The sequence below is a fragment of the Lactuca sativa genome, chromosome 8, assembly GCF_002870075.4.
Source record: "Lactuca sativa cultivar Salinas chromosome 8, Lsat_Salinas_v11, whole genome shotgun sequence".
In the NCBI taxonomy this organism is placed as follows: Eukaryota; Viridiplantae; Streptophyta; class Magnoliopsida; order Asterales; family Asteraceae; genus Lactuca; species Lactuca sativa.
Genome location: NC_056630.2, coordinates 30,446,785 through 30,455,652, shown reverse-complemented (window position 1 = coordinate 30,455,652; position 8,868 = coordinate 30,446,785). Strand labels below are relative to the sequence as shown.

Genomic DNA, 8,868 nt, shown 5'->3' with positions numbered 1-8,868 from the left:
TAACTTCATGAATATATCCATAACCCGAACTACAACCCGCGTATAAACCCGTTTCTTCCTGCACGTTACAAAACACACCCATACAAAAATACATATAATACCATTTCTACCCTGTGAATAACAAAGATTAATGTTTAAGTTTGATCTAAACCTTTACTTTTCTCAACAATTACCAACTTAATTTTTTGTTGGATTAAATAATTTCGGTAATTTATATGTGGGTTGTTGGAATTGTTGGCCTTTTAGCATTGTGTAATTTCGATTTTTGGTCGTTTCTTAATAATATGCCCTGCCTGTTCAAAAAGAATATAAAAAAGGAAGCTGATTTTTCCAAGGAATTTTTCACTATTTCCATAGAATAAATAATGTGTATGGACTAATTTGCTCCTCGATCTAATTTAATTTAATTTGAGTTTACGATAATCAAAACAAAGAAAGATCCTTCCGAACTTTACACCCCTTTTTTTAGGCAGGTGATCATGTCAAATATATTTTTAAAAATTTTAAAAATTGCCTTGCCTCACAATTATATATTCCTATCTTTCTTGAAAATATTTAACTAATATAATACTTATACATTTTATTTTATTTTTTCTTCATTGTCTGCACCACCATGTTCTTATTTAGTGTTTGCGCCACCATGACAGTACATTGCAGTATTGCACCGTCTTTTAACAGTGAAATATCAATTTTAATGATTTTAAAATCAGCTTTGTAGTTTAATTTTACACCACATGCTTAAAAGTAAAAATTATTCTAAGATGTCAATAACTCAATTAAATATTAATATTGTTTAAAGGAATTAGAGAAGTTTTGGAAATAAAGGTTGTTTAGGTATTTCTATTTATTTCTATTTTTTAACACATTAAAAATTTATAGCAATTAGTGAATCAAATTTATGGCTTTTATTTGTTGTTTAATAAATGTAATAACCATAGTAATTATATAAAACTATTGTACAATGATTTATTTATAAAAAATACTTCCACCCTATGCATATCAAATAACAATAAAATGTTGTCCAACAAAAATACTCATACTAATATACTAATGTATATCAAATTACAATAAAATATTGCCCAACAAAAATATTCAAACTAATACATATCAAATAGTTAATCTATTCATATGAAATTTCGATCGCTTGATAAAGTGGGATATGAATTTACATCAAGTAAATTGTTCTCGTGACTTACAAGACCAACATAATCATACACTTCATTGTTTTTTTTTGGAAAACACTGGTAAAACTTGAAGCTTTTTTTGTTTGTGATGATTTGACAAGCTCAAATCTCGAAGGGTCTCGTGCAATAGAATTTATTCATCTTTTCTTTTTTGATTTTGAAGGTCTACCCACTGACGAATCATAGGCTCAAATAACGTATTAGATTCAGTCAAAAGTTTAGTAATCATAGAATTAGCAAATTCTTTCGTATTTTGAGGCCACATTTGGTATCTTGAAGACAACTCACTAAGCAATTCATCAAAGTTCTTGGTTCCATCATTGTGTAAATCATCTTCTGAATTCAGACACAACGTATCAATCCTCCAATGTGGATGAATAAGATCCAATGAAAGTGTCATTCCTTCGGAATGTTTTATCTTGTAAGCACAAGGAAGAGTCATGGTTGCCATAAAATGATCGGTGCAAGGAGTCATTGTACCTAAAAACTAAAAATATATTAAAGGTCAATGTAAAAATTAATGTTGTGCAACAATGTAAAGCTATAAACTTTGTAAATATTACCATTTTTTTCATATTGCATATGTATCTCCTTTAATGCCAAATGAGATACATGTCCGAAAAGCTCTCTAAAATAGGTTCATCATAATTATGAAGAACTTGGATTCTCTTACTTGCGAGTTTCACTATTCATGTTTGATTGCAAGACAAATCTTTTCTGTAACATCTTGAAAGCCACTTATAGATACTTTTAGATATTGTTTCAGTTTGGCATCAACACCTTCAGCCCTTGATGATGACCAATTACCAAAATGCTAATAGTTTTCTATACAAGCACTAACAAACTTTTCCTCCCAAGGCAACCATATGATTTTTATGTACTAAATTACAACTTTTTTCGTCTGATAAAACAACTCAAATTCACCCCAATTATGCTCAAAAATAGTTGTAGTTGTTGAATATGCTACATTATTCCAACTTGACATAAATAAATCAAACTCTTCTACATGTGAAAAATGCTTCTTGCAATCTGCCAACACATTCTTTTCAATATGCCAAACACACAAAAGGTTTGTCGTGTTCAGAAATAACTTATTTATTGCATTCATTAATGTCAACTCTCTTGTCAGACTTAATCACATAATCACAGGTGTTTCACGATTTTCAAGAGTCTTCTTAAACACACTTAATGCCCAAATACAAGTATCTTCATCCTCTCTCTCTCCAGAAATACAAAGCCAAAATAAAAAGATGTATTAAAACATGAAACCACCAATGATATCAAGAGAGACATGTTATATTTGTTGGTTTTTTTATGTGCAATCCATTATAAAGATACAAGAGAAAGCTTTTGCCAATTTAATAGAAAAATGATGTGCAATAAACAAATGGGTTATATTCCCTATTGATTTATGTAAAATATCATAGATAAAACCATCCTTTTTAAACTCTTCAAAATAAAGCACTAACCTTTGATCGATTTCCCAAGTTTTCTTTGCGGAATTTTGCCTTCAAATTGTATATAGTTCGAGAGACTGCTGGATGGTTCCGGTTTCCTTGACGCAAAGAACAAAGCATTTGCCTTGAGGGTATGCCAAAAAGTGTCATGTTTTTGACACTTTGTACGTCATTTGGTGATAATCAACGAAATAATGGATTCTCAGAGATATCAATAAACAATTCATGGTTGTTAGTCAATTTTTTTTTGCCTTAAGGACCCAACCGCCATCATGTTCCTTTTTACCAACAATTTGAAAGGGGCAATTAATCAAGCAAGATCTGGTGTTCTTTTTTCTTTATCTCCAATACACAATCTATCTCGATAGCAACCGCCTCAATCACATTGCAAAGTGACATATTTGTCTTTACTTCTATCTCGAATAGATACCCCGTATCCTTTAACATAATAAAAATCTCTTATACTCTTTTGTAGTTCATCATACGAATCAAATTTGGAGTTACCTAAGTAGAGTTCTTCATTTTGTATCGTAGGACTTGATGAATCCATTCTAACTGTTAATATTCATTTTTAACATACTCAGACATCACATTCATAAATCGGAAATAAAACATCAACTAAACTTTACTATGCTTGAAGAGAAGATTGTTTTGACTTAACTACAAGGAACAAATAAAGAGAACACATATAATAAAGTCTTTAGGAAGAAAGATTCTGCCACCATTGGACTATAAAAATATCATAAAAAATAAGCTAAAGTGGCACAAAATTGGTATCAACACTATTCAATGTCCTTACTGCATTAAAAGTTAAACTAAAAACCAAACACATATAATAATAAACATAAACCAAAACAATAGTTTAGCAATACATTGTGAATTTAAAAAACATGCGAAGGCATGCATATATATATATATATATATATATATATATATATATATATATATATATATATATATATATATATATATATATATATAACAATAGTTTAGCAATACATTGTGAATTTAAAAAAACATTCGAAGGTATGCAAATAGATGATGAAACTGTCCTTTTATATATATATATATATATATATATATATATATATATATATATATATATATATATATATATATATATATATATATCTTTATTACTTATTATGCAAATTTGGTCAAATGCTGAAAATTAAGAGGTACAAACCATTAGTGCATCATGTAGAATGACTTTATGCATTAAAAGAATATTGAATCTTATCTGATCAACATTTATGAAAAAGTCAAATAAGATGATGATAAGATTTTGAATTGGTCAAAGTTTGACCAAATGTTCTTCATATCCAATTGAATGGGTAAATACTAAATCTTATCCGGTCAACATTTATGAAAAAGTCAAATAAGATGATGATAAGATTTTGAATGGGTCAAACATTGACCAAGTGTTCCTCATATCCAATTGAATCGGTAAATACTGAATCTTATCCAGTCAACATTAATGAAAAAGTCAAATAAGATGATGATAAGATTTTGAATGGGTCAAAGTTTGACCAAGTGTTCTTCATATCCATTTGAATCGGTCTAATACGATGTACACGTTAAAAAACATTTCATATAAACTGGAAGAGACACATTGATCTAGCATTCGTCTATCATGAATGCCTAGCCATTGACCGCAAAACCTTGGTTATCTCTCATGCTCGCTGTCTCATCCTTTGGTTTTTCTTTCTATTAAAATCGAATGAGCCAAAAATGTCTTACGTTTAATCCTAGCCCAGGTATAAGAAATCTTTATCTGTTCGTCATTTTGGTTAACAATTTTTTTATATCATTTTGTTGATCCGCACTCGTCGCTTTGCGCGGGTAAACGGATAGTGTGTGTGTGTGTGTGTATATATATATATATATATATATATATATATATATATATATATATATATATACTAGTTGTGTACCTGCGCAAAGCGGCAGCGGTGAATAGTTACTTTCAATAATTAGTTTAATTCGGTGCGGCGAATAGTCACTTTTGACAATAAATTTAATTCGGAAACATGTTATATTTCAAGGAACAATTATACTCTTATTCTTATTATTCGGCTTTGGGACAATGAATAGTACCATAACTTCTCTGTAAAGAACATTTTCCCTTTACAGTTGTATTCAAATCAAATAAATTCACCATTACTTCTCAATCATCTTGACATAGATTTCTTAATTCAAAGAAATTGTTTCACTCATACTAAGTTGCTTTCTTATCATGTTGACAAATAAGTGGACAAAGTGATAGCCTACAAAATGCTAAACCATGATACATGGCCAAAACACCACAAATGAGTAATGCCAATGCAAAAATGTTCACAGAAAGAAATATTATGGTATTTTTAAAAGCTGGGTAATAATCAGTTGGAGCTCCGCCCTCCTCGCCAGAAAATTCATGGGGACGCCTTCTAGGTCAATCATAGTATCCATCCCTATCACAAAATCTCATCACCTCCTTCAAACTACAATCACAAACACGGCCAACATAGACAAAAAAATAGATTAAAGTAGGGATGAGCAACGGGCCGGACCCCACCCTAACCAAAAACCGGAAAAGCTTGAAAATGTAAATTAAAAACCGGACCAGATTAGGGATATCAGTTCCAGACCGGTTTCAGTTCCAGGGTCTAGAACCGGATTTAGCAGCCTATTACATTTCTATCTCGTACAATGAATAAAGTCTAGGGACTTAAACGTAATCCTCTAATATTTGTCTGATGATGATATTTCCTTCTTACAAACTTAGACTACTTTATATAATAATTTCGAAGCTAAAACTAATAAATCAATTTTTTATGAAAATCTCAGGGAGTAATGTTGAAATTATACTTTTTAAGACATTATCACCTAAGTTTTATAGATTCAATGCTTGATGAGTTGGTCTAATAACAATAATCAATATCAACTGCTAGTTGTAAAATTACATATGTATTTTTGTAGTTTTAGTTAATATGCCTAACCCTTTTGGTTTATATTAGATTTTTTTTTGTTTCATTGGATGAATAGATGATTGTTGCATTCATTTTCAATCGAATTGTGCCACTGCCACATGCTTGTATTAGAAACGGAATAACCATATTGCAAAAAAGTGATACATTATGCCACTATGACATCTTTTGAATAGATTGAGCCACGATAGAAGGCTTGAGTGAAAAACAAAATGCGGTAAGAATGAGATGGGCATATAGAAACATGTCGATAAAAAAAGACTTTTCATATATTGGTCCGGTCCGGTTTTATTCATGCTTCTTGGGTCCGGTTCTGGTCTGCTTCTTATCCGAAAACGAAACATGCAAAACATTGGAACTAAGAACCGGCCTAGTTATAGGAACTTCTGGTTCGGTCCGAGACCGGTTTCAGTTATTTTTTGGTCCGATCCACTTCTCCGGGTCATATTAAACGGCCATTTTAAAGCCTTAACGAATGAACCAACAATAAATAAGAAACTACTTAACATGAACAATTTCATTAGTGGGGTAATTGTTCAACTTTTGTACCTGGAGGGTTATGAATATATGTCTATCAAGTGGGCTTACCGAGTCCCTTTAGTAGTCTCTTGTATATTTTCAAAGAAAGTTTTGAAACTTTTGACCAAATATGTTTCATACCTCAAGATGACGCTCATACATGGAAATTCAATTTTCAATGGTGAATGCATGTTCTAAAAGTGCAATGCTAATAAGAAGAGGAACATTAATACGATAATATTAAAATATAGAAATACACATCCCAATTATAGCATTGTACTTTCAAAGTGCAATGCTAATAAGAAGAGGAAAATTAAAAATAAAAGTTTTACAAAAATAAGAAAATGACATGTAGTTTGTTATCAGTTAAGTCATTGCTAATTTTTAGTTGTAATTGATGAAGATAGTGAAGTTTTTGTAACATATGTGGGTGAAGTCTGTTAATAAACATTGTATTTTAATGTTCATTTGAAAACAAAGCATTGTAATTTGAATAAGCCTTCCACGACAAGCCAGTTGAAAGTCAATGAAATTTGTGATAAAATGCTACAATTAGAAATAAAAAAAGGTCAGTAACCAAATACTTATTAATGCCTTAATAATCATATGCATCAAAATTTTAAAAGAACAAAAAACCAGTAGTCATCTAGTGATCCTATCATTCCATAAGAAGCTTCTAAGCAGGTACTTGTCGATGCCTTAATCATCATAGGCATTGGCATCCCCGATTAACCACCATCAAACTCTTTTATACTACATGTAAGTGTGCTATATTCCTAAAAGAGCAAATGTTTCCATGAGCAAGTATTAGGGTGTGATATACACAAAAGCTGCATTATCCCTTTTTCATTGTCATAAATATGCAGCCTTTCAAACTTACATAGAAGTTTATAAATTGAATCTTCAAATATTTGCTTTCTTCCTTGACATGTTTCAAATCATTTTGAAAACTAAAAAAACTTTATACATTACAAGCAACATTAACGATTAATTCCACAAATATAGTTACCTTTCATTATGAGGGATCTCCATTGAACTTTAATAACATCATCACAGTTCTTGGGTAGCAGATTCAAGCTAGACAATGTGGATACAAATACAAAGGCAACCCACTTTAATAGAAGGAAAAGAAAATGATTACAAATGTAACTTCTCGAAGTTGGTTGGTTGGTTATCATAGCTTCCTTCCTCCAAATCTCTGCATTTAGTCTCACAACCATTTTTTGCATTTAGCCTCCTTGTTATTAATTAAAAAAAATCTTTTTTCATACATTTTAACAAACAGATTTATAATAGACTCCGTTTAAATATGATGAAAAAACAAAATAAATACATTATATAACCAAGCACATTTTTTTTCATCTGGTCAAGGGGATTAATGATGATATTTGACATACTTGGGAGAACAAAACATGATTTTTCCAAAAATGCTAATGCATATCAGCATATGTGAAATAAAACATCATCTTTCCACAAATTCGAAAAATGTTTGAATTAGATATGGAGAAGAAAACCCATGAACAAAAAATCATACCTTAAATTACATCAAGAAATGAAATCTCACTGGATATGGTTCAAACTTTTGAGGTTGGTTCCCTCTGCTAACTAAATCATTTATCTTTTTAAAACAAAAAAAACCCTAAAATCGAAATCGTGGGTTGGAAGCATCAGGGGTGACAGTGGTGAAGATGCGTTGGTTTCCATTTGAGAGAGTTTAGAATTTTAGGGTTTTGACTGACTGGGAGAGGAGATGCTTTTATATAACGTGTATCTCATGTTTGACCGAATCAATTGGCTACACGTGAGGGAATACTTATTCAACGGTATTGTGGGGTGGCTTGGTGGTGGTGCGGGGATACGTTGGTTGTGCTCTGGCTATGACTTATCGAACTCAATGAGAAATATATGCAGAAGTGATACAAAAGAGTGTGGTCAAAGGCGGAGGATGTAAACTCAAAAAGCCAGAGATGGATGGAGAAAGATGAATTCTGGAAGCGGGGTTTTGGTTTCTTTCTCCAATTTAAATGAGGCTCCTACTATTAATGAATAGAGAATCATTTGCGTTAAGCTAAAAATCAAGATTTGCAGCCGAATCAATAGGCTGATAAGACTTTAATCAACCGGGTCAAAATGAAAAATAATGTATTGCATTGAGCAGTTGTATGTACTGTATGATTTTTTGTACAATTTAATTTAAATGAGTTTAAATTTAAAATTTAATATTATTTTATTGATGACTACTTGTACTATCAGCTTAATGGTTTGGACGTCTAAAAAAATAATATTATTATATTCAATCTATTTTTGGAAATAATAAGATTTCATTTATAAAGTAGTAAGATATATATATATATATATATATATATATATATATATATATATATATATATATATATATATATATATATATATATATATATATATATATTAACGGAAGAAATCAAGTTTCTGTGAGAAATTAAACTCAATAACAAACACACACTAATTTATCTCTCTTGTTTAGAAGATGAAGAATCTTAGGATCGTGAGTTTAGGTTAAAAAATGTTTTCCTTCTTAGTTTTTATTCTTCGTTATCAAAGATGACGAAACACATAGTTTTAATGTATTCTAAGATGCATTCAAGTTCACATAGTGACATACATTTTGAGACTGAGGGGAAGACACAGCAGAGCATCGGAACAAAGAAGAAGCCGGGCATCGTTCGTTTTGTTCGTGGTTTGGAAACAAATCGTTTTCTCTCT

General features: G+C 30.7%; 1 long non-coding RNA gene across 4 annotated transcripts; it reads right to left on the bottom strand.

Annotated features, from left to right (window-relative positions):
• Nucleotides 1-4,697: 4,697 nt before the first annotated feature.
• LOC122195759 (uncharacterized) lies at nucleotides 4,698-8,183 on the bottom strand. Of its 4 annotated transcripts, none has more exons than XR_006186464.2 (3): nucleotides 7,661-8,164; nucleotides 7,136-7,324; nucleotides 4,698-5,121 (listed from the first exon to the last, which is right to left on the bottom strand). It is a non-coding gene; the product is annotated as an uncharacterized LOC122195759 (long non-coding RNA). The 4 variants fall into 4 exon arrangements; XR_006186463.2 differs by lacking the exon at nucleotides 4,698-5,121 and adding an exon at nucleotides 5,134-6,672; XR_006186461.2 differs by lacking the exon at nucleotides 4,698-5,121 and adding an exon at nucleotides 5,134-6,902 and having other exon boundaries at nucleotides 7,661-8,162.
• Between the last annotated feature and the right edge of the window lie 685 nt (nucleotides 8,184-8,868).